The sequence below is a fragment of the Pteropus medius genome, unplaced genomic scaffold (assembly GCF_902729225.1).
Source record: "Pteropus medius unplaced genomic scaffold, Ma_sr-lr_union100, whole genome shotgun sequence".
NCBI lineage: Eukaryota > Metazoa > Chordata > Mammalia > Chiroptera > Pteropodidae > Pteropus > Pteropus medius.
In genome coordinates this window covers 1,505,543-1,533,274 of record NW_024343578.1, presented here as the reverse complement: position 1 = coordinate 1,533,274, position 27,732 = coordinate 1,505,543, and the positions used below count along the sequence as shown (strand labels likewise).

Here is a 27,732-nt window from a genome sequence, read left to right as displayed (position 1 = left end):
TGTGTACATTTGTAGTTAAGTTTTTGGGAAAAAATACATATCGCAATTAAAAGAAATTTCTTAATTCCTGATTTTTCTGTCTAAATATTAATAGGATAGAAATTATCCTGTTAAATGCATCATTATAGCAGGAGTAATTCTTTGTAATTCTCTGATGATTCTCATTTTCTAAATAGCATATCGGCAATTAAATATCAATTACTTACTGGTCATCAAAAAAAGAAACAATATTAGCCTGTTCATTCAAAATAAAGAGCCAGTCTGTGCCAAATTCAGAGATGGATAATATTAATAATGACAATTTATTCAATGCCTACAATGTCCTAGGGGCACGGCACGTGGCAGCATCTCTAAAACACCTCTCTACATCCCACACAAGTACAAACTGTGAATTCCAGGAGGGTAGGACTCACATCTGCTTTGTTCACAATGTATTCCCAGTGTCCAGCACATCATGGGTGTGTACTAATACTTGTGGAATGATTGAGTGAATCTATATCTTGGGTCTAGGACTGTCCAGAGGTTGAGATTGACCTGGGATGTTTGCATTTTTTCAGATTCCTTGCATTTTTTAAATGTTATAGAAAAAACGTGTTATGGTATCTAAAACTTTACATATGGTCCCCTGCAGCCTCCTCCCTGCCCTCAAGTTGGTGTTTGGGTACTGTAGCAAAAGTCTAGATGTGCTCCCGACCTAAATCCTCACTTCCTTCTGTCCTTCCCCACGCCCCTCACCTGACTTGCACTCACTCTGGGGGGTTTCTGGGCAGACAACATTATTGAACAATCTTCCCATAGCCCTGTCTGTGTCCCAGGTCCTGAGCCCAACTTACCCTGCAGGATTCTATGATCTGATAGTCTGAAACACTATCACCATTTATAGCCAAAAAGACAAAGTCTGAATTTAGTTGAAAGTCTCATTAAGCAGATGTACTGGAAAGGAAAGCAGAGGAGAGTGGGAAACTTAGGCCAACAGAGTGAGGACCAGGGTTATAAACAGCGAGACCATCCAAAGAAAGACTCTTTTAAAAGTGAAAGGAGGTATCAGTCATTATATCAGGGCTGTTGTCTGAGGAGGTCATATGGTGGGGTTTATTTTGTTCTTTAGTTTCTTTCCATGTAGTATGTTTTGCTATGTTTTCTTGAACACTGAAATCATACATTAGTTAGTTGGATCATGAATCACTTTAAGGATCTAGTAAAAGTCATGACCCTTCTCCCCAGGAAAATGCACAAGTGCAAAGACCCACAAAATGGTGCTCAGGATATCCAGTGGGTTTTGAGCCACCTGCCCCCCCATTCATGGTTCTGAAATCAAAGACCTCCCGAACCTTGATGTATCTTTAATGATTTTCAAAACAAGTCTTTTACACCGTAGTGTGGCATTCCACTTCCCCTGTATTTTTTTTCCCTTCACTTTGCTAAACCACAATGTTACCTTAGCAGACAGAATATTAGACCAATATGCTGAGCCAATAGATGCCAAGCCAGTGGTTTTCCAGAGAAAGGAACCACATGAAAGTCCCCTGAGCTGCATCCCTGTATTTATAACTATTTAGTGGTTGAGAGACTGAAGAAAATAACAGCCAATAGGTATACAACCTAAATTTACAAAGGGGATACAAGGAACCCAAACAATAAAATACCTCCACTTTTAGAAATGAAGAAATACTTGAATATGCTGAGAAACCCAATTATTTTCATTTCAGTTTTATTAGAGGATTGTATAATTTCCAAAAGTATAGGAAGGTTAAAAAAATAGTAAAAGCAAAAAAAAGATTGGGGGAAAGTTTGTTGTCTCAGGAAGGTCTCCCAAGAATGTGGGGAACGTTTCCACCAGGTTGAATTGGAATCAATAATTGCCTAGAAAATGTCTCCCGGAAGCCCAGTGGTATTTAATTAACAGAGTCCCCATTCACAAGAAAAGTACTAGGTGGTTCTGCCAAGTGCCCGTGTCATGGAGAAGTAAGGGACATTGATTGGGTTAGAAATCATCTGTCAGTTCAGCTTTCTTTGCCTTTCACTGGAAGTATTTCTAGTTGTCATGATAAATCTCTGGAGTCACAAATTAGGAGCTCCTTCCTTGCTGTAACCTTAGAGCTGAATGAATCTCCTGCCCACCATTCTTCCTCGGCTGAGTGACCTCATAAAACAAACAGGAGATGGGCAATTGACTGCCCTTGTGACAGGGCCATGCATGCAGAGGAGGCCCCGAGCAGGCCCCATGCTTTCTGCCACCTCAAACACCTTCTGCTCCTGGAAGTTGGCTGTCTGGCTGCAATTCTGTCAATAATTGAAAGATGACCTCAGTCGTTGGCTGGTATGTGTGTATGTACGCCTGGGCTGCAGGGAGGGACATGAGGCCTCACAACCTTGAACATGTCCCTTCCACACTACACCTGGAGAGGCAGAACTGTAAGAAAGGACAATGGGGGATACTAGAGGTTTTCCACATTAGTTGGAAAACAAAAGAGTTTGATCACTCTCATGGTTTAGCTCATCTCTGGATCAAAAAGCTTATGATCATTTTGCAACCCCTATGAAATAACCCTATTAAAACAAAAATTAGGAATGGATGCAAAAATCTTTACACAAACTATTAGTAAACTATTGGGGAATTAGATATACACATGGTGCAAACATGTTATCCTACAGATACTTGCCGTTTATAAGTGCAAAACCTATCATTGTCATTGCCTTAAGTAGAGATTGATCTTGACATATGCCGTGGTAGAGGCACCAGACATGACATGTTCCTAATGGAGGGTAGTGGGAAGTAACTAACATCCCTTGTGAAATATTCATGCCAAAAAGGATTCAAAAACCAAGTTTCAGGAAATGGAGAAGAAGGGGTAGAGGAACAAGTTTATCGACATTATGAAGAACCAATGAAAGATATCCAAAAGATAGGACATCCTACAGGACATGTGATTTGATCTCTTTAACAAGTTCAAATGTCTTGGGAAAATAAAGAAAGGGTGGTGGTGAGTATCTGTTCTGATTACAAGAGACTCAAGAGAAATAATAACCTAATAAAATGCATTACTTTGAGTCTTAGACTGAACAAAACAATTAAAAGACATATGACTATAATGAAGAAATGGGAATATAGCCTGAGCTTAGATGATATTAGGCAATTGTTAATTCTGTTAGGAATGATACTGACGTAAGGTTATGTAGAATAATGTCCTTCTTCGGGATTCATACTGAACTATTTTAGGATAAAATGTCTCCTTGTCTATAATTTACTTCAACATCAGAAAAAAAAAAATAGATGACTCCAAATGGCAAAATGTTAACATTGCTAAATATAGGCTATGGGGTTGCGGATGTTAATTATATCGTGCTCTACTTTTCTATTTGTCTGAAAATTTTTAAAATCAAAAGGAAAAGGAAAAGTGGAAAAAAATGAGTTTCCCAGAAGAGAGTCAAGATGTAAAGAGCAAAGGGGCAGCTAATAGGAACATCCTTATTACAACCAGGGAGTATTGCCAGAGATGAAACAAGTGTGTGGCTCTCATTGTACAACCTGTCCCTCCCCTCACTGCTTAAACTTTTCTTGGCTTCTGGTTGCCTTTAGCGTGAAGTCTAAACTCCTAGCACAGCCCCTAGATACCTATATCACTTCTGCCACCCTTACCCCATCACTGGCCCAGACACTGTGGTCTCCTCTCAGGTCCTCTGTCCGTGACGTCTATCTTTACCACTGGCCTTTGCACATTGTTCCTTCCTTGTGGAACACACCATTACATCTCCACCAGCTCTGTTCAGCACTTCCTCCTTTCACATTCCTCATCTCCATTCACTTCAGCATAGGTAAGAGGCACACTTTCCCCTGGACACTAAGAGATAAAAGAAGAGTCTCAGACCACTTTCTTTGAGATTTGCAATATATAAAAACAAAGAAATGCTTCAAAAGGGTAACAAAATTGTATTATTTAAATGTTTGCATTCAACAAATTGATTTATTTAATACACACAGATGTACTCATACTACAGCAGATCCTCAAAAAACATTGTTTTGTTCAACATCATTTTGTTATAATGTTGATGAGATGACCTAGGAAGTTAACTTTAGTCTTTATCAGTTAGCCTGTGAAAAATTGTTTTCATTATGTGTCATTTTTCTTAAACTCACAGACTTTACCCACAACATTAATGAGAACTTACTGTACAATGACCATATGTATGTGTATCATCATTTGCCAGCAAAGTCAGATTTAGATTAGAGGCAACATCATCTGCTTCCTGTAAAACATGAGGTGATATTGTCACTGCCAATCTACTTTTTTGTTTCTCCTTTGGACTATAAGCTACATGAGGGCGATACATTAGTTTTCTACTGTCATTATAACAAATAACCACAAACTTTGTGGCTTAAAATATATAAATCTTATTATCTTGTAGGTCTATAGGTCAGAGAGCTGTTATGGATCTCACAGGCTAATATCTAGGCATAGGCAGGGTTGCCTTATTTTCTGGAGGCTCTAGGGGAGAGCCTGTTCCATGCTAATTTGGGTTGTTGGCAGAATTCAGCTCCTTGAGATTATGCAACCAGTTGCTAGCTGTAAATTGAGGGCCATTCTCAGCTTCTAATTGAATTTCATTTCAAATTCCTTGGCTAGTGGTCTCCTTCCTCCATTTCAATATCAGCAACAGCAGGTTGAGTCTTTTTAATGTCTCATCTCACCACCTGAAGCTGAGAAAGTGCTCCATTTTTAAAGGCTCATGTGATTAGATTGAGCCCACCTGGAGAATTGAGGATAATTTCCCTATCTCAAGTTCCATAACCTTAATCACATCTGCAAACTCCTATTTGCCATGTTAAGTAACATCTTCACAGGCTCCAGGAATTGAGATGTAGAGATCTTTGGGGGTCCATTCTTCTGCCTACCACAGGGAGGGACCAAGTTTTTTTGTTCATGATATGAAATACTTTTGATGTTATTGTTCTTCATATTCAGCATTACTCTTATTATGATTCAGTAAATTACAAATTTTTCAGAATTTAAGAGAAAATATGCAAAGTTGAAACATCAAGAAATAGTTATGTTATTATATAATTTAGAATTACCGAAAAGAAATTGCTAAAAGGATTAAAAGTATTTGATCTGAGAATTGGAATAGAGGCCATATGGAGAAGTAGGGAGACATTTCTTTTCTCAATAAGCCCTTCTGTAATTTTTTGCACTTCAGCCATATGCATGTAATACTTTGAAAATGATTTTAAAATTAATAAATATTTAATGAAAATTAGTAGAGTCACATGATGTAATGTCATACAACTTCCTAAAAGAACAATGAAAATATATATGTACTCTTTTAAAAAGATGTCTAAGATATGTTATTAAGTAAATAAAAAGGAAAAAATGTTGTGTTGAGTACAATTCTGTTAGTTAAACATATATATCAAAGATATCTACATACAGTTAAGCACATGTAGAGTATTTTTATATTTCTGAATGGAATCACAAGAAATTTAAAAAATATGGTTATATTTGGGGAGAAGCATTTAGGTGAATGTGGGAAAGAGGCTTTGACTTTTCAGTTTGTATCTTTCTGTACTGATTTGAAAAGATATGCATATATCACTTTATCTTAAAATTTGACAAGGTCCATTTCAATATAGAGATTTTGTTCAATATAGAGATTTTTGTATATTATTTTATTAAAGTGTTTAATTTTTATTTTTCTATGTTAAAAAAACTATTTAAAAAATTATGTGATAAATCCACGAAATAGAAAACATGAGTACAACAGAAGAAATAAATAAATCCTAAAATAATTCCTTGAGAAGATTAATAAAGTTGATAAACCTATACTAAGAATAATTTCTGAAAGAAAGAGGAAATAAAGAAAGGAAAGAGAAACTAATAGGAAAGAAAGGGTATCACTACAAATTCTACAGATATTAAAAAGCAAAGAGAATGATTGAAGAAACAGCTTTAGGCTAATAGATTTGGAAATTTGGATAAAATGAACAAATTCTATGACATATTCGAATTATGAAAGTCGACAAAAGGAAGGAAGAAAACTCTGAGTGGTTTGCTATCTATTAAAAAAATGGAATTCATTATTTAAACTTTCCCACTAACAAGATTCCAGGCACAGATGACTTCATTGGAGAATTTTTCCAGAAATTTCAGCAAAAGGTAAACCAATCTTGTGCAGATGCTTCTAAAAATTAGAAAAAAAAATAATCCTGTGTAATCCTGTTTATTGGGTCAGCATAAGGTGATTCCAAAATCTAAGGCTTTCCAAAAATTAATTACAGAACAAATTATCCCATGAATATAAATGTAAAAATGTTATAAAATATTAGCGAATAAAATCTAGTTGTTTATGAAAAAGATAAAGAATAATACAGCATTTATGAGAAGATTTTTTCATATATGCAGGAGTATTTTAACATTTGTAAAATTAATGTAATTCAGCACATAAATAGAAAATGAATTTAATTATCTCAATAGAAGCATGAAAAATCATTTGATAAAGTTTAACACCCATCATGCTAAAAACCTTGCAAACTAAGAATAAAATAAACTTTCTTAATTGGATAAAAAAAATCTACAAAAGTCTGTGGGTAGCATCATAGGAAATGGTGAGAAATTGGAAAACTTTCCTCTGATACTGGGAAAGAGGGGGATAGATTTTTTTATTAAAATGAAGGTGGTAAAATGTATATGTGTTGTTGTGGAAAAGGTTCCAAGACATTAATATTTTTTTTAAAAAAGCTAACTTGACATCTATAAACTAAAACTACACAAAACAGAAAAATAAAAACATAAATATTTAGTATAGCTGAAAACATTCTAGAAGGATATATCCAAAACTGTTAATAGCAATTACTTTATGAGAAGGGAGGAGAATCCATGGCTGTATAAATGGGAAACAGTAGAGTTTAAAGGGAATTTTTCTATTATATTTTTATATGCCTACATCATTTAAAACAATAACATATTCATGCAATGCCATTATCATAAAATAATATAATACTATGTCCTGCTCTTAAAATAATATTATACTAACTTAAGGAATTATAGGCAATTATTACTTCCATGATCTGTAAAAATGTTTACATGTAGGCACTGACATTAGTGGAGAAATCTTAAAAATCAGCTGCTCGTTTATATAAATTTAATAAGCAAAACCATGACAATGATGTTTCTAAATGAGGACACCTCCCATCCCACGTGCACTAGGGCATCTGGAGTATGCAGATAGGTACCTGTGATGGGTCCAGAATTAATTCTATTTTAACCATTGAGTATCTTTAGTCCTGATGATAGCAAAGAAACTATGAAAACCAGAGCAGAGGTATACAGAGTTAGGTGTTTGGGAAAATTAGGCAAAACAGCCCAACACTTTGGCTTTATTCATCACAGCCCAGAAACATAGTCCAGGAAGAAATTCCTTTGTTCTCCACACAGATGCAGCTAAAAGTATGTCTGATTGGCCTAGATGAAAGCAGATTCTAGCCTTGAATTAATGCAGCCATAGTTGCTCATCACTAGTTAGATTTGGTTGCAGAGGCCAGAACACTGACAGGAGCTTCTGTAACCATTGTCCAGGCATAGAAATTGTAGGATTCTGAGCCCTGGGGTACTGGGAGCCAGACGTGTAAGGAATGCTGGCAATTTATATTCTACACAAGAGGCCATATTCCCACCTCCCCTTCCCAGGCTGGAGTGACAAGTACCAGCTTCCACTAAGTCCTAGTGGTGAGCCAAAGGAATTTCTCCCTCTTCTCCTTCAACAACTTCTACATACTAGTCCAATTTTTACTGGACCTGTGTCTATCAATCAAATGTTAACACCAAGTAGGGTAGACAAAGAATAGAAAATGCTTTGCATCTACAAAGTATATTTGAACATTTCTTATTAGTTAGCTGTATATTCAAGGTTTCTTCTGGATGATGTGACCAGATTACAGGTGTGAATTCTTAGGATCCTAGGTTCAGAGTGAGACTGGGAGATTAATCTTCTGTCCTCTCAACTGGATTCTGCCAAGAAGACAAGATTAAATTAAAATACTTCTAAAAATCTTCAAATTATGTATTTTTCCCATGGACATCAGACTAACTAAGAGAAACAATTATCTAGGTCATTCGACATGAAGTTCTTTTTACTCTTCACTGCTTGTGTAGATGGGGGGCATTACATTACCTCTTATTTTCTAATCTAATAATTCTGTCATTCAAAAGAGTTTTCCACTTCACCTGAATTTCACTTCTACTCTGATGAAATTCAGGTGTGAGAATCAAAAACTTTACCTCATGGATCAAAAACCACACTCTATAACCAGAATAGATCTCCTCCTAGATTTAGTAACTCAGCATATTTCTGTTGAATTTGCAAGATGTGGGCAAAGCTGACCCACCATAGTATTAGACCTTGGAAGAAGCATTGTGGGTCAGAAGACTTATCCAAGAGCCTTTCTAAAGCTAAATTTTAAGCAAGGAACAGTGCAAGAAACTGGAGTTGGTCTTCCTGGGTGTGAGACAACTTGTGGTGATCTAATTGGTATTTCTAGAGGTATGAGGCAATCTGACCAAATTGATCTAGACAGTCTTTCCCACTGGCAACAGCACAAAAACTAGATGACATAATTCACAGAATAGGAAATTAGGATCAGATAGGAAATGCACACAAGGCTACTGTATTTCTTCCAAAGGGAATGCACATATTGAATAGATTACCAAGGAGGATCCTTGAAGTTGGCAAAATCAATTCATTCAAGAGATAGCAGCAGAGTACTAGAGAAATGAAGACCAGAACAGAAAGGCAAAGAGCTTAAAGAGTGTGACAGGGACTCATTTGGTCATCTCATTCCTAGAATTTCCATTACTCCTTTAAGTTCAACCATACTCAACATTGACGTGTAAGCTAATGGGTATTTGCTGTCTGAACATCCAGCACTAGGCTAATGTCTTAATTATTTTCCATTGCCTGTGACAGACATTTTTTTTCCATAAATTTGAATGAAAGAAATTAAGTTGAAGCAAATTACTTGTAACCACCCAGAAATTTGGGCTTATGGAAAAACTTTAGGGCAAAGCAGCAACAGTAGGTTTCCTCTTTGTCAAGTCCAGCATATCTTTAGTAGAGTGGTAGAACTGTTTCCTTTTCCAATGAACCAGAAAAAATATATTTTTGGAGCTTCACGACTATGTTAAGCTGGCCAAAATTTACTCAGCAATGTCCACAGGCAAGCTTGTCTTTCAACACGTCCTCTTTTTCCTTCCTTGAGAAAACATTGGAAAACTATAGATAGCCTTGTAATAAAAACGTTTTTTTCCCCTTGAAAGTAAGGATGACAAGTGTAGCATTTTCTCAGCTATCCCACACCAGTAAAAGACAAAGTGAGAATGACATCCATTGCACAGCTGGAATTGCAAGCACTTGAATTTCCCACAAGGACCCGAGTGTTGCTTGCCTTTGTCAAGCATGATCAAAACCCCCCAATTGTCCACTTTGAGATTAACTCAAGTGATGATGCAATAAGAGCTTACCCTTATGTATCTGAATGAAAATGATGTAGGGGCCACTTTTGCTTAGTAGAGTCATATCTAATCTCTGGTGTTGTTCCTAAGTAGCACATAACAGTAGAAGAGGGGAAGCAAATAAACTATAATTTCCAGGTCCTTTATTTGTTCAAAAAACTATATTAGGTTGACTGCAATTGCTCTGTAAATCCTCTTTTACTTTCTGAAATGCCTCCAGAGCATGCACAGAGGAGTAGATTATGGCTCAGGTTTGGTGTGATAAAATATCGAGACAATGGACTCAATCAAAAGATTAATCCTAGTTCTACTGGAGAGAGTGATTTTTTTTAGTTGAGATATAATGGACACAAACATTATATTGGTTTTAGGTGTACAACTCAATGATTTGATATATATATGTATTGCAAAATGATGACCAAAATACGTTTAGTTAACATCCATCACCTCGCAAAGTTACAATTTTTTTCATGTGATAAGAACTTTTGAGATCTTCTTTCTTAGCAACTTTTAAAAATACAATACAGTATTGTTAACTATAGTTACCATGCTGTATACGTTCTATCTCCAGGACTTATTTATTGTATGTCTGGGAGTTTGTACCTTTTGACCCCCTTCACCCATTTTGCCCACCCCCTATACACAACCTCTGGGAACAACCAATCTGTTTTCTATATCTATGCATTTTTGTTTTATTTTGTTTTGTTTCATTTTAGATTCCACATATAAGTCACACCATACAGTATTTGTCTTTCTATGTCTGACTTATTTCACTTAGCATAATGCCCTCTAATTTTATCCATGTTGTTATCCAGCCATCAGTGGACACTTAGATTGTTTCCATGTCTTGGCTATTGTAAATAATGATGTAATAAACATGGGGTGCAGTTATCTTTTTGAGTTAGTGATTTCCATTACTTTGGATAAATACCCAGAAGTGGAATTGCTGGATCATATGGTAATTCTATTTCTTTAATTTTTTGAGGAACCTCCAGACAGTTTTCCATAGTGGCTACATCAATTTATATAGCTCCAGCAACAGTGGACAAGTGTTCCCTTTTCTCCACATCCTTGCCAACATTCGTTATTCTGTTTTGGGTTTGTTTGTTTGTTTGTTTGTTTGTTTGTTTTGATAATTGTTATTCTAACAGATGTGAGGATTTTGGTTTGCATTTCCCTAATGATTACCTTTTTCATGTGCCTGTTGATCATTTGTATGTCTTCTTTGGAAAAAAATGTTTATTTAGCTCCTCTGTCGCTTTTTTTAATCAGAATTTTTTTGTGTGTGTGCTATTGAGTTTTATATGTGCTTTGTATATTTTGGATATTTACCCCTTATTAATGAGATGTATGATTTTCAAGTATGTTCTTCCATTCTGTAGGTTGTCTTTTCATTTTGTGGATGGTTTCCTTAGCTTTCTAGAGGCTTTTTAGTTTAAGGTAGCTCCATTTGTTTATTTTTGCTTTTGTTGCCTTTGGTTTTGATGTCAAATCCAAAAAATTATTGCCAATACATATGTCAAGGAGCTAATCTCTATGTTTTCTTCTAGGAGGTTTGTGGGTTCCAGCCTTATATTTAAGTCTTTAATACATTTTGAGTTGACTTTTGTGTATGGCATGAGGCAGTGGTCCAATTTTATTCTTTTGCATGTGGCTGTCCAATTTTCCCAGCACTTTTATTAAAGAGACTCTCTTTCCCCCATTGTGTATTCTTGGCTTCTTTTTTAAAAAAATTAAATGACCATATATGTGTGCATTTATTTGGGGGCTTTCTATTCTGTTCCTTTGATCTATTTGTTTTTTTATGCTAACACTACACTGTTTTGATTATGATAGCTTTGTAGTATAGTTTGCAAGCAGGAAATGAGATGCCTCCAACTTTGTTCTTCTTTCTCCAGATTGCTTCGGCTATTTGGGTTCTTTTGTGGTTCCATACAAATTTTAAGATTGTTTATTTCTGTGAAAAATTCCTTTAAAGAGTGCTCTTTTTGACTAATTGGAGCCAGAGGGCTCACTGGAGAGAGAGGCACAAAAGAGGAAGGACCCTTTCATTCTACTTCCTTTGTGGCTAATGCTTAACCTGGGAGGTAGTATAATAGTTAAAAACTTGCAAGGGTCAAGCCAGCTAGAATTCCTGCATGCTTAGGACAAATAGAACCTTGGACAAATACTCTAAGATTGTTTTTCTATTTATAAAATTAGGCTATTAACTATCTCGGGGGTTGTTCTGAGCATTAAAAGAGACAATTCTTAAATGCCCAACCCACTACCTTTCACATAGTAATTTCTTAAAATTTTCTTGGTCATCCCTAGACCAAAACACTAGAGAAGCAAATGGGTTTTTGAATGAGCAACCCTTTCCATTGCTCACACCTATGGGAATCAGATATTTTGAACCCAAGATGGATGTTCATGTTCTGATACTAGGAAGATTTTCTGAAATCAATTTTCTGTACCTGATGGGTTCCATAAAGAGAGCCCAATGTTTGGAGGCATGGTGTACAGAAGCTGCTGGTGCTATTTGTCAAGTCAGCTGCTGTGCAGCCCAGGGCATGATTTGTAGCCTGTCAGCTGTAAGAAGCTACAAGGCCTACGGAGTGGAGTCTCTGATAAGAGAGAGTAGTTATAGGCTCATGAACATGATTAAGCACCTTCCACTTACTCTCAATAGAGACCTAATTGAATACAATGAATACATCTTTGACAGCCGTCGCCAAAGCTACCAAGATTCCAAATGTGTTATTGCTGCAATTATTAACAAGAATAACTGATTCTAGGCATGATATTAGGAATTATAATAACGGCACTTGCAGAGGCTAAGAGAAGGCAATTACAATGCAGACAATATTAGTCTTTCTCCCTTCTTCCTAAACTGGTGATGGAGGTTAGCTATAAATAAATAACTACATCCTCAACTATTTAAAAAATTCCCTCTCTATTCTACTGACTCTAATTAAAAGTGATCATCCTACAATGTTAGAGCAGTATCACAAGGATGAACAGCACTGTGTTGACAGTGAGGTGACAGAGTAAGAGTGATGATTATTTCCCTGTTTATCTCTTTTCAAATTGTCTACAATGAACAGGTCTACAGTTTTTCTGTTAGGAGCAGAAGCTCTGGATCACAACAATGTGGATTTAAACCCTGTTTGTGCTCATTTTTTTACATAACCTTCCAGTCTCAGTTTTTACATCTGTATAATGGAGGAAATGACACTCTCACCTCGTGAGGATTATATAAAACCATGAAGACATAGGAAGTCCTTGAAACAATGCCAGGCACATGGGAAAGTGGTTTGTCAATGGTAATCATTGCCTTGTTTTGGTTTATTGTTATTATTATTATTATCATTAATAATTATTTTACTTGAAGAAACAAACATAAATAAAGGCAAATATAAAAATGAACATATTTTAAAATATCAAATAAGAATACATTTAAAAACAAGAACATATTGGGAGGCAAAATAATAAACATTTCATTTCTTGAAATGTAAATGGGACATGGCTTGCATTCAATGAGAGTTTTGTTCCTGCTGGATGACTGGCTGCTAATCCAGCCTTTCCCCAAGAGTAAGCTCATTTGGTCACTGCATAGTAGGTCTGAGCTGGCACTGTTTTCTCACTGGCAAAAGACATAGAGCTCAGAGACATGAAGTTTAACTCAAAAACTAGAAGGGGGCTACAACCCAATGCCTTTTCTTCAGACATTTTATGTAGAATGCTGTAGGGCAGGTAGGGTCAATTGTGAAATTTGCATACTACAAGGGGCCCAGAAGCTAAGGTTCAATACTTGGATGAGACTGTCTTTTCTGGAAAGCCAAGGCACCTTTTATTAGTACAAAGGCTCTTTAGATGCCAAACCATGTGTTCAAAGTGCTGTATCCACCCAGAGGGGGCGCCTTTTGCTAATTCAAACAAAGGAATGCTACTGGCTACCTGGGCACTCAGCCAGACTGTACCCTCTGCTTCTTTTCTATGGTTCCTTTTGGGGAGGGGCCGGGGATTTACTTTTTTAAATTATAGAAATGTGTCCCCCCCCGCCCCCCCGCATTCTCTTTTTTCCCCTCAAGATACAGAATGATGGTGCAGGTTTTGTGTTTGTGTATATATATGTAATTTTTACATCCTGTCTTTAACTCATTTTATTGGGTTTTATCTAATATGGAATGCTTTTCCTATCAATTAGACAAGGTATTTAAAAGATTTGTTTTCATCCACATGGGTCTTCATTATTTACAATTCCCTGTGACTTGAGTTTATTTGAAAACTTGGATATCTCACTTCTCAGACCAACATCTAAGTTGTTTCTATAAATAAAAAGGCTGGAGTCACTTAACCTAATTTCAAAGATTCCCCCACATGAAGTTAAATAGAATAGTCTGGAGTTTTCTGGTATTAATCTGTGATTTTATTTTAAATAGTAGTATTATGTTGCCATCTTATTTTATTATAATTTTTAAAAAATGTTCTGGGATCACTTTTGAAATGAGTAAGGTTATAATAATAAATGATAACTCTTAAGAATGCTAAGGCCTCTCTAATTTCTGCTTATTTTTATGAACACTCAGGATGATATTGTTTGGTTTTCTAACCTTATCATTTTGGACCAGCTGAAGCCACAATAGGCTATTTGCAATCCTGGGCAATGAGGCCATTCATCCCGGAGCCTGGTGGGTCTTGACTTGGCTAGGAATGGGGTCATTCTGCGCTGGGCTTTGCTCTTGATGAAAGATATTGATGTGAGTCAGACTTCTCTTTAAAAAGCCACGAAGTTGCATCTCACATTCTGAAAATGTACTTCGTCTTTCAAGGAGCTGAGTGTCTGGCAGAAGCGCTCAAGTGCGTCCAAGCTCATTTCACGAAAATTTCCTGTAACTTGTGTGACTGTGAACACCTAAAGGGCAGGGTCTGGGCTGAGTCTTATCCACTATTGTATTCTCCACACTGCTGGGCAACAAGCTTTGTGATAGTAAGAAGTCAATTAATATTTTCTGAAGTTAACTGAAATAGCTACTAAACTCCAGAAGAATACAAAATGACAACAAATGCTATGGAAAGAAAGGAGGGATGAAGCATTACTTTTTGTCCATTCATTCATTAATTTATTCCTTTCTCGCCTTGTATCTGAAAGATTTTAAGGAAATGATGTAAGAAAACCTGAAGGATGCAGCACATAAGCTAGGACTTACAGAATAAGTAAGATTTGGGCTACAGAAGAGAGGAAAGGCAGAAGGTATAGTATTACCAAGGCCACAGAGGTTGGACTTTGAGGGTTGGGTTTGGGGAGGTGTGAGAGGTGTCCTCTGGCTGCAGCTTAGGGGGCATGGAAAGAAGCAGTTAAACAGAATTTGGAAAAGGAGCCTCAGTATAGTCCTGAAGGCCTTTGTTTGCAAGCCCCACCTTGAGGGAATTGATGGTGAATGAGGGTAGAGCATAGTCTACCAGAAAACAAACAAACAAACAAAAAAACCCAGACTCTGAAGTAAGGCAGCCCTGGATGCAAGTGGCAGCTCTGAACACAGGACTTTGACTAATAATGGTGCAAGAGCGTTGTGCAGGTTAAAGGTGGCTGACAAAGGCAGTGACTGGCATACAATGGATACTCAAAAAACATAGGCTTCCCTTTGTCCCCAATTCTAGCCAACTCCGATCAACATAATTGTCTTTAGAAAAAATACAAGTTAAAGATCATATCTTAGGTATATTTGCAAACAGAAAAGTATCTGATTTAATTTTTAACAACCACAACATTTAGTTGGTCATTTCCGGAGCAATCTGAATATTTGTCATTTAACGGTATCATTTTTCTTAGAAAATTCCTGGCCTTTCTGGTATTTGTCCTTCACTTATATCATTGGACATCTATCAACCTGATCCTCCCATGCCTACCCTCCCTAATGGCCTGCGCATGACCTCACTTAACACGTAGAAACTTCTGAGCACATCTGAATTACGTTTTAAATCGACCATTTGTGCCTTCGGATTGAAAAGCTGAAGGTCATTTGCAAGTACTACTTCCATGAAAATTAGGCGGGAAGTTCTTTTCCACATACACTTGGAAGAATGAAAAGCCAAGGAAAAATGTTTTTTGTTACATGGGTGCATTTAGAATATTTTAGCATTTTCATTATTTTTTTCAAAAAGTTTTCACTTTTTCTAAAAGATGAAACTCAAGTCCAATACAAAGTTTTATCCACAGTGACCAGTGTAATATTCACATTTGTGTTTACCTATATTTGATCTGTTAAGTGGAAGTCACTTATTTCATTGGTTACATGATGATGGGGAAATGTGAAATACTTTATGAATATTTTAACCATTTATATAATCTTAAACAACAGTTGTGATCATTAGTCTTTTCACCAATATTTTGTTTCTCCTCTTTTTGGAGAAGACTGAATTTGGCAAGACTGAATTTCCCTACTTCCTGGAAGTTAGGAGAGCCAAAGGAACTTCCTTTGGCCAATGAAAAATGAGTGAGTCATTTCTAGGTGGAAGCCTTTAAGAGCCAGGGAGTAACTTGCTATGTGCTTTTCCCTTGACGAGGTGACTGATGACGTTCCAGATGGTGGAGGCTCTAATAGCCTGTGCCACCCACGTGGACTAGAATCCCCAGCTGTACCAACTAAGACATGTGGCATGAATGAGAAATAGCCCTTTGTTGTTGTCGTTTAACTTTTTATTGTTAGATAATTATATATTCACATGCAGTTGTAAGAAATAATACAAAGAGATCCCATATAACTTCCATTCAATTTCCTCCAATGCTAACATTTTGCGTAACTATAATACAATACTATAACCAGGAAATAGACATTGATAAAATCCACTGATTTGATTCAGATTTTACCAGTTTTACATGCACTCATGTGTGTTTGCTTATGTGTATTTAGTTCTATGAAATGTTATCACATGTGTAATTTGTATGGTCACCACCACAGTCAAGATACACAAGTTTCATCACAAGGGTATATAGTGCCACCCTTTTATAACCACAGCCACCTCCATCCATTCTTCTCCCTTTCTAACTCCTGGCAACCACTAATCTGTTCTCCATATCTACAAATTTGACATTTCAAGAATATGTAAATTGAATCATACAATATGCAACCTTTAAATTTTTTTATTGTGGTAAAATATATATAACATAAAATGTGCCACTTTACCCATTTTTAAGTGTACAATTCAGTGGCATTAATTACATTCACAATGTTGTGCAACCAAATATGTAAGCTTTTGAGATCGGCTTGTTTTCACTTGTCATGATTCCCCTGAAATCTGTTCAAATTATTGTGTGGATCAGTAGTTCGATTCTTTTTTTCGCTGATTAGTTTTCCATGGTATGGATATACCAGTTTGTTTAACCATTTGCCCACTGAAAGGCATTAGAATTGTTTCCAGTTTAGGCTATTAGGAATAAAGCAGCTATGAACATTTGTGTTTAAGTTTTTACGGGGATAAATGCTCAAGAGTGCAATTACTAGATCATATAGTAAGCAAATGTTCAGTATTGTAAGAAATTGCCTTGCTGGACCATATTATATTCCCAAGAAAACCTTTGTTGTTTGAGCCAGGAAATTTTGGGATTGTCTGTTACTGCAGCATAATCTACCCTGACTAATATATTAGTAGATTATTTTCTCATTTGCAAGGTCATCACCTAATCACATTTAACCTCAATTATGAAATGAGATGCCTTAATGAGATATTTCTTTTATTCACTTATTTATTTATTAATTCATTTACTCTATAGCAAAGCACATACTGTCCTTGGGAACTTACTGGATGTGGAGGATACAACAGTGGGAAAAGCACTTTTGTTGGATCTTAGTGTCTACTGTGAAAAGTAGATGACAAACATAGACAAGGGAAGCATTGCTGTAAGGGAGTGGTACGTGGTGGCATAATAATACCAAAGCAGCATTTACATAGCCAGGATTGAGAAGAGAGGATTTCAGTGGGTAAAGGATTTCTCTGAGAAAATGATGCTTCAGCTGAAATCTTAGGATGACTTAACTAGGAAAGGAGGTAAGTGTGCAGGGTGGAGGCAGAGAGGAACATCCTAGGCAGAGGGATAGCCTGGTAAGGTCTTTGGGGGGCACAGATCCTGGATTATTCATGAACCGAAAGATGAAGGTGATTAGAGTAGTGAGAATATGTGTCACAGAAGTGTAAGATGAGACCAGAAGCCAGAATGCCCAGGATCTCAGAGGCCACATTAGAGATGTTGATCTTGAAGGTCAGAGTAGTGGGAACCTTTGAAATATTTCAAGCAATGGGGGTGACATGAGTGAATCTAAGCTTTTAAAATATCACTCTGGTTTTTGTGTGGAGAACAGATGTAAGGGAGGCCAAGCACCTGAAATTAAACTGTGCCATACAGACAGAAAAAGCAATAGATGGATAATATGGAATATCCTCAAACTGCCCCTCCCCCAAACACTTCCCATCCTCTAAAAATAATAAAAAAAAGATCATATTAAAAAAAGAAGAAGGTCAAGGGAGAGACAAAATTCTTTACAAAATGGATCTGAATCTATTGCCAGTACTTTATACATGCCAAAAAAGAGAGGGGGACATATAAAATAATAACAGGACGGCAATGAAATGACTGTAGGCAGAAACGGTTTAATGGAATCAATGCTTAACCAATACTCTGTAGAGTGGGCCTGCTGGGTAGAATGCAAAACGAGTAGATATGAAGAACTAGAAAATATAGACATTGGGGTATATTTATACTAGAAAGGTGATTCAGCTTAGAGCCTTGTTGCTCCATTAACTCACTTTTGATTAATTCCTCTTTGGTGTTTCTGATGGAAATGTCAAGGATCAGGGCTACTCTCCTTGGGATTCTATGTGATTTCTCCCTCAGAATGCTTAACAGAGCCTAAGCAAGTATTTCATCAAAGCTTAGGAAAGCTATTAGGATGAAAATACCCAGTGCTCAAGTGTATTAAAAGAAGAAGGAGGAGGAGGAGGAGGAGGAGAAGGAGGAGGAGGAGGAGGAAGAAGAAGAAGAAGAAGAAGAAGAAGAAGAAGAAGAAGAAGAAGAAGAAGAAGAAGAAGAAGAAGAAGAAGAAGAAGAAGAGAAGAAGAGCAGAAGCAGCAGCAGCAGAGCAGCAGCCATGGAACTTTTTCACTTTCAGCTTGGCACTTCCTCGTCTTGACATTTGACTGCTTATGCCAAGGGCAAGCTCACTGGAAGACCCTCATCTTGAATGAATTTAAAGTCTTTGAGTTGAATTGGTATTCCTTAATCTAGATCCCTATAAAAGACTATGGCCAATTAATGGAACTGTAGTCACTAAAACTGCAGATAGTTCCTTGCTCCCAAAATAGAAAACATTACTTTTTGTCCCCCAAAGTAAGCATTCTTTTTCCATCACTGCCCTTATATATTTGAAAGCTCACTCCCAGCTCCCAGCTTTCTACTCAGTGAGCATCAGAAACAGGAAAGAATAACCAATTTCCAGGAATTGCGACTGTAATTCTCTCTTTAAGAAATAGTTTGTCAGGAGAGCTGCCCATGCTGGCCGCATTTTATTAGCTTCCATTCACCAAGCAGCTATCTGTGACAAAGAAGTCTCCCAATTTTTAATTGGATTTGACTTCAAGCAAATGAAATGGTGCCTTACCACTCACTATCTGCAGACAGGAGTGATTTCTCAAGGCAGATTTAGGCTGTAGAAAAGGGATTTAGAGGACTGGGGATGGAGGGTGCAAGGGATTTTAAGTTGGAGTTGGAGTATGAGGGCTGTAAGAATGTGTTACATTTAGGCATTAGGGCCATTTGGAGCTTTGAGGCAAGGAGGCTGAATATCTTGATTCGACAGCATCTATTATTTCTCGGCTATTTATTCTATATTGAGTACCTACTATGTGTGTCAGACACTTGCAAACAAAAGAGACTAAAATTGTACCCACTTAGTTTGCATTATGCAAGAGACCGAAAGATAACCAAATAACATCATATACAAAGGATTTTATATAGTATGTTAAAAGATGATAAACGCTGTGGAATAACGAAAAAGTAGAGCAAGGTGAGGGGAATTGGGAGTGTTGGGGGTAAGCAAGTCATGTCATTAAGAAGGTGGTTTGGGCAAACCTCAATGAGGACTGAAAAAGGTGAGAATTAACCCAGCAGTACCTGCAGAGAGCACTACAGGCAGAAGAAACTGCCAGAGCAAAGACCTGAAGGTCGGAGCCTGCCTAGCACAATGTGGAAGAGCAAAAAGGACAACGTGGCAGGAGTCAAGTGAGAAATGGAGGATGTATTAGAACATGAGGTCAAAGAAAAAATGATCCCCACATCATCTCAGACCTTGGGAAGACTCTGACTTTTCCTCTGAGGGAAACTGGGAAACATTGAATGGTTAAGATCTGACAAAATGTGTACTTTTTTTCCTTTGTTGGTACAATACCACAGGACACATGGTAGAAGTAAAAAAACTCTATTAGGAGGCTAGAGCTCTAATTAAGAAAGAGGTGGTCATGGCTTGGACTAGAACAATAGCAGAGGAAGTGATGAGATATGGCTGAATTCTGGATGTATCTTGAAAATAGAGACAGTAAAATTTCCTTTCCAATGCATTTTGGAAGTGGGATATGGGAGAAAGAGTAGAATTTAGATGACTCCAAGGATTTTGGCCTGAGAAACTAGAAGGTTGCAGTTGCCATCAACCAGGGAAGGCAAAAGATAGAGCAGCTTTTGCAGAGAGGTCAGAAGTTAGTTTTGGACATGTCGAGTTGTGATGTCTATCCAAGTGAAGGCAGTGGATATATGAGTTTGGAATTTGGGAGAGAAATCAGATATGTAGAAGCTGTGATTTGGTGGCATACAACTGACATGTGGGGTCACCAACGGTGGTGTAGATAGAGAAGAGCTGAAGACCAAAGGCTGAGCCCAGGACGGTCCAACATTAAAAGCCAAATGAGGTAACATGGGAGAGCACGCACTACACATGTGTGACACATAGTAAATGTTCGATGAATGTTAACCTGTGATGGTTATAATTATATTTATTTTATCCATAGTTCCTGATTGTTTTTGTATTGATCTAAATCATAAAGAGATGACCTCAAATATATTTTTTTCCTGGACCATCAAGAATGCTAATTCCATTCCAAAAAAGTTCTTGCTGTGGTATAAATGAATATTTGTTTAAATTAGGAAGAAGTTTAAAATTATCTGTAGTGATCGCTAACCAATTAAGAAATTTTTGAAGTGCATCAGTTTCTGTGTTAGGCTTGAGGAAAAGCATGAAGAGGAATAGGACATGATTGCTGTCCTCAGGATGTGTAGAGTCTGGTGGGAGAGACCCAGAATTATGCATTAAGAGTTAGGAGGGACACAGAAAAGTGCTTTTAGAATAAAGGAAAAGAAAGTTTAATTATGAGTTCAGTGCTTAAAATAAGATGGATGGTAAGTATTGGTGGGCACGGGCATTTATTCACATGTATAGATCAGTACATATGTATGTTCATTGGCTTTTGGAACATGTAAACACCTAAGAGATCTAAGCATCAGATGACTGAACTAATAGACAGCTGAATGGGTGTTTTAGAGACGGATGAGAACAGAGAGCCAAGTTCAATGATGTGTCAGCCTGAAAAAGCCTGGGAAACAATGGAAAAGAGTTTTTAAAGAATGGACTCAGGTCCCACCCAATCCTTCTTTGAAGTTCTGCCAGTTTCCTTCAGCATCCCATACTCATTCACCTTGACCTGGACCTCTGGCTTTCATCAATATGAGGTAAGTACTTTGATCTGCTTAAAAACAGGGTCTTGGAAAAGTGATGAGGTTCCAAGGGGGTTCTTGGTAGACAGTCCTTGCAGGCTATCAACCTCAAAGGCAACTTGGAGTCCTGCTGCCATGGGCTCCAGCAGTGCCATTGTGGTGAGGTCTGGAAACCTGTGTATTCTTCTTTTTCTGAAACAGGAATTCTTTGTTTGTTTGTTTTTCAATTACAGTTGACATTTGATATTAGTTTATATTAGTTTCATTGTGTACAGCATAATGGTTAGACATTTATGTAATTTACAAAGTATGTATTATTCTTAAATCCTGAATCAAGGGGGAATTGGACATCAGAGTGGAAAGTTGGGTTCCCATTGGAAACTCTGATGTCAGTCATATTCACTACTGTTCACAGTTGAGTTCCCCGTTTGACAGCTGAGGCTTGAAACAGGATCCTTTTTGAAATCAGAAAAAAATCAGAAATTCAGTTGAATTTCAGGAAATGCCCAAATGATGAAATCTGGGAAATGACAAATGTGCACAAGAATCTATGGATTCCTTTGGGTAGTATGAACATTTTAACAATGTTAATTCTTCCTATTTGGTAGGAGTGCCAAAACTTGAGTCCCTCAAAACCATATTGGAAACATCATTGGAAAAAAGTTGGGGGAGAAGGGGCCTTTCTTAGTGGAAAGTCCATGAAGTCCCCCAGTGTTACAGAGGCACATCTTTCGAAGTACTTGACAGGGACTAACTTCCAGATATGCCTTGCTTTCTGCTGTATCACACATTACTTATGGCACAAATAAAGCACAGGACAAACTTTTCATTTTATTCATGTCTTAGACATCATTTTCTCTTCAAGTCATGGACTGATTTCCAAAAATAGCTTCAGGAACAAAATATGATAAATATGATAAAAAAAATAACCAACTCTAGTTAATTACAGATCAGTTTTGCAGTCATACACATATACTATCTCATTCGAATTCCAGTCCTTCCTCCGGTGGGCACTCTCCTTTTGTAGGCCAGATTATTGAGATTTTACGAGGCTATTAGCCTGGACTTCTGACTTCAGATCAACTGTTGTTGATTCCTGCTTTCCTACTCTGCCTCTCCAGAGAATTAAGGGAATAAAATCCCACTACACATTGTTTTTTTAAATAACCTATGAAAATTCATTAAGTTATTAAGAGAGAATCTACAGTCCACTGGAAGATAAAGGTACACCAAATTGAAATCAACCAACTACTTAAAGAGAAATTTTCTTTGCCTTAAAACATAGTCTTTCTTCCTTGCTCTGGACTCCATGTAAGATGTGGTCCTGGTTTGCCTCAAAACTAACATCCCTTCTGAATCTTTTTTTGGTTTAATTTTTCCAGTTTTATTGAGATATTATTTACGTATAATGTTGCATAAGTTTAAAGTGTACAATATAATGATTTTATACATATATACATGATTATCACAAATTTAGATAATATTCATCATCTCAGATAGCTATGATTTTTTCTTGTAATGAGAACTTTTAAGATCCACTATCTCAGCAACTTTCAAATATACAATACAATGTTGTTAACTATAGTCACCATGCTGTACGTCACATCCCCGGTGCTTACAACTGGAAGTTTGTACCCTTTTACCACCTTCATGCATTTTTCCCATACCTTCTGAGTCTTTAGTTCACATAATTTCCTGACTCCCTTTAGCTCATCAATAACCTCCTTCCTCTTGTGCATCTTCACCTTTTTTCCTGTGGATGTTTCTTCTACTCAAAAACCTGTTCAAGTAGTTACCACCCCAAATTCACTCCTGCCACGGCTAGATTGATTTTAAACTCTTTCCCACTCTTTCTCACATTTCTTTAACTTCTGAACTTTAGAAATACACACCGCATTCCCCACCTTTAATTTTCCCTAATTCCTTACAGACTAGTGTTTTCCTGATACTCTCCTGAGATGCTCACGGAAGGTGTCATCATCTCCATTTGCAGAGTTGAACACCCCAGCCTTTGGAAACCCCCATCATTTGGTTTCTGGAACACAGTACCTGCGTAGTTCTTCTATTTCTTTTATTTTTCCTCTTTAATAAATATACGTTCCAAAACGTCTATTTCCCAGCACTTTTTTTTCCTCTGAAAGACTTTTACAGGACCAACTTATCATTCTGAAGGCTTGACTTTTACTTCTATGTGCATGATTCTCTAACCTACATCTTTTATGCTAAAAATTCTACTGAAATTAAGACACTTGCATGTGAAATTTCTCTGGAAAAGATCAACCTAAAGGATCTTCCCGCCACTCTTGCTTCACTATACCCAAATATGAGATCATTTTCCATGACCCCTCCTTGGTAGCACCATTTCAAACCTCTTGTCTCTTGGGCTTGAATCCTTGAGACATCATTGACTCCTCTTTTTTCACTTCTCACACCCAATAGGCTGTTAACTCTTTCATTCTGCTTCTAAAAGGTACATGCATCCCTTTCTTTTGTTTTGCACTGTCCTTCTTCAGCTTTTGTAATAGATTCTTTTTAAATTTTTTTTTAATTTGCAATTAGAGTTGACATTTTATTTTATTTTAGTTTCAAAGCAATCTATAAATTCAGTGTAATTCCTATCAAAATACCAATGGCATTTTTTCCCACAGAATTAGAACAAATAAATCTAAAATTTATATGGAATCATAATAGACCCCAAATAGCCAAAGCAATCTTGAGAAAGAAGAACAAAGTTAGAGGTATCATTCTACCTGATATCAAACTATTCTATAAAGCTATAGTAATCAAAACAGCATGGCACTGGCATAAAAACAGACACATAGATCAATGGAACACAAAAGAGAGCCCAGAAATAAATCCACATCTTCATGGAAATTTAATATATGACGATGGAGGCAAGAATATAGTGAGGTAAAGACAGTCTCTTCAATAAATAGCATTGTAATAGCTTCTCGATTGCTAACAACAGCTCGTTTTTTTTTTTTTTGTAGGAGTTTACTATGTTGAGGCACCTACGTACACCCTTAATTCTTCAAGTTAGCCACTGCTATGATCCCTGCTTTAACAGTGGGGAGACTGAAGTCCGGAGGTGAAGTATTTTTTTCTTTCTTTTAACTTTTGTTTTTTAATTAATTAGAGTTGACATTAATATTATTTTATTTAGTTTCAGGTGTACACCATCGTGGTTAGACATTTATATAACTTAAGAAGAGATCCCCTCACCACCTGATTAGTCTAGCACCCACCTATGCATAGTTATTACATAGTTATTACAATATTATGGACTATATTCCCTTTGCTGTACTTCACATACCCATGACTATTTTAAAACTACCAATCTGTACTTCTTAATCCCTTTACTTTTTTCACCCAACCTTGTAACTCACTTCCTATCTGGCAATCACCAGTTTGTTCTCTGTATCTGAGCCTGTTTCCATTTTGTTTGTTAGTTTATTTTGTTCTTTAGATTCTACATATAAGTGAAATCCTATGGTAATTGTCTTTCTCTGTCTGACTTATTTCACTTAGAAATAATGAGTCTACTGTCTAGACCCATCCCAGTTGTTGCAAATTAAATTTTTTATGGTTGAGTAATATTCTATTATATATGTGTAACACAACTTCTTTATCCAATCGTCTATTGATGGGCACTTAGGTTGCTTTCATATCCTGGCTATTGTAAATAGCGCTGCAGTGAACATAGGAGTACATATATCTTTTCAAATTAGTGCTTTGATTTTCTTCAGATAAATATCCAAAAGTAGAATTGCTGGGATATAAGATAATTCTATTTTTAATTTTTTTGAAGAACCTCCAAACTGTTTTCCATAGTAGTTGTACCAATTTGCAATCCCACCAATCGTGCACAAGAGTTCCCTTCTCTCCATATTCTTGCCAACATTTGGTTTTTGGTTTATTTATGATAACTATTTGACAGATGTGAGGTGATATCTCATTGTGGTTTAATGTGCATTTCTTTGCTGATTAGTAACATTGAGCATCTTTTCATATGTCTATTGGCCATCTCTGTATGTTCTCTTTGGAGAAATGACTATTCAGATCTTATGCCAATTTTTTAATTGGATTGTTTGTGTTTTTAGTGTTGAGTTATATGAGTTCTTTATAAATTTTGGATAGTAACTCTTTATCAGATGTATCATTGGCAAATATCTTCTCCCATTCAGTAGATTGTCTTTCTGTTTTGTTAATGGTTTCCTTTGCTGTGCAAAACTTTTTTAGTTTGATGTAGTGCCATTTATTTTTCTTTTGTTTCCCTTGCCCAAGAAGATATATCAGAAAAGCTATTACTAAGAGCAATGTCAGAGAGTTTACTGTCTATATTTTCTTCTAGGAGTTTTATGGTTTCAGGTCATGCAGTTAAGTCTTTAATCCATTTTGATTTTATTCTTATATCTGGTGTAAGAAGATAGTATAGTTTTATTTTATTTGATTTGATTTGCATGTATCTGTCTAGTTTTCCCAACACCATTTATTGTAACAGCTGTCTTCACTTCATTATATATTCTTGCTTTCTTGTCATAGATTAAATGGCCAAATAGTCATGGATTTATTTCTGGGCTCTCTATTGTGTTCCATTGATCTGTCTGTTTTTATGCCAGTACCATGCCGTTTTGATTCGTAGTAGAGTCTGATATCAGGTAGTGTGATATCTCCAACTTTGCTCTTCTTTCTCAGGATTGCTTTGGCTCTTTGGGGTCTTTTGTGGTTCCATAGAAATTTTAGGATTACTTGCTCTAGTTCTGTGAAAAATGCCGTTGGTATTTTGATAAGGATTGCATTGAATCTATGGATACCTTTGGGTAGTATGAACATTTTAACAATGTTAATTCTTCCTATCCATGAGCACAGTATATGCTTCTATTTATTTGCATCTTCTTTAATTTCTTTCAGAGGTGAAGTAGTTTTTAATGGTCACTCCATGCACATGAGGAAGAGACATGACTCAGATTCATTTCAGTGTTTATGCGTGAGCTTTTACTCCCAATGCATATTGCTTCCCAGCATTAATACCAGAATCCAAGTTCTTCAGCCTGATAGTCAAAACTCTACAATACATGGTCTTTTCTCATCTTCTCAATTTATTTTCCAGTTTAACCCTTCCTTCCACTCCAAGCTACTACTTTTGCAAAATATGATCTATTTTTCTATACTGCTTTTCTTGCCCTCGTATCAACCTTTGGGACCCACCTTGAAATATTCACCTTCTTAAGAAGACTTCACAGATATTCCCACTCAGAATCATGTGCTATGTATGTCCTTTGTCTCAGCACTAGAGCAATGATTTTTCTGCCTAGTATTAGTCGTGTACACAGTACATGTGGCCATCTCTACTACATTTAGTGTTTCAAAAATGGGTTCTATGTTCTACTCCTCTCTGTTATATTCCCCAGCCCCCACACTAGTGCCTCACGCAGTGCTCAGCATGTAACAAGCCTTCAATATGTTTTGGTAGAATTGAATAGCAGGCTTGTATGGGATTAGGATTTGGGTCATTAATAATGGTACCTAGTGGGAAGTGAGATGGTAAGTCTGATCAATCTATTCCTGAGGTACATATAGATCCCAAAGTGTCTTTAGGCTTAATTGTCCAAAAAACACACCATGAACTGAGGTCAAGACTCTCTTCCAATTTGTAAATGGAGTACATTATTCAATTTTCATAAAGCATTCTATTCAATAATGCATATTAATTCCTTATGAAATAATTTCTTTTGTTCTTTAGCTCCATCACCAACAAAACTTGGTTATCAGTGGCAGTAATAATAATAATGACAAAGGTAACATTTACCAAACATTACATTTATAATCTCCATTTGATCTTCAGAACCATCAGATGGGATAGATACTACTATCATTCCTTTTTTTTCTGGAAGAGACTATTGAGGTTCAGAGAGCTAAGTGACTTCCCAGGATCACTCAGCTAGTAAGTTGCAAAGCCAGATGCAATCTGACGCCCACGCGCTTAACCACCAAACCGCATCATCTCTCTAGAGGCCCGACTTAATAAATGTTAGTTTCTTTTCCTTCTCCCCACACAACTAGCAGAGCTAAGTCACAGCAGCCTTGGCTCAGCACAGCTGATAGTTACTGACCTCCCGCTTTGTCCTTGCGTGCCTGTCATGGCCAGTTTTACAGCCGGGCTGCTCGTGTGAAGATGTCTACTCACATCCTGGTCATCGTTAATCCCCTCGTTAAGCTTCTCAGGAGGAGGAAGCAGTGGGAACGGCGCTGGCTCTGAGCAGATTGGGCTCCATTGGAGATGGGACATGAAATCTTGGCACGCCATTGGCCGTGAGTCATTGGAAGCCTGAGCTGTGTACCAGAGAGGACGACAGGAAACCACAGGTTCTGGTTTCGCTCTTGTGGTGACAATCTTTCAAGAGGCTGCATGACTGTGGTGGTTCAGCTGTTCTCCAATGGTTGCCTCCCTGTCAGTCCTGGACTGTGTTTCTCTTGGCCAGTCGCACG

General features: G+C 37.0%; 1 long non-coding RNA gene across 1 annotated transcript; it reads left to right on the top strand.

Moving 5' to 3' along the window:
• The first annotated feature begins 20,650 nt into the window (after positions 1–20,650).
• LOC120606294 (uncharacterized) lies at positions 20,651–27,495 on the top strand. Its single transcript, XR_005653860.1, has 3 exons — positions 20,651–21,258; positions 24,234–24,331; positions 27,392–27,495. It is a non-coding gene; the product is annotated as an uncharacterized LOC120606294 (long non-coding RNA).
• The last annotated feature ends 237 nt before the right edge of the window (positions 27,496–27,732 follow it).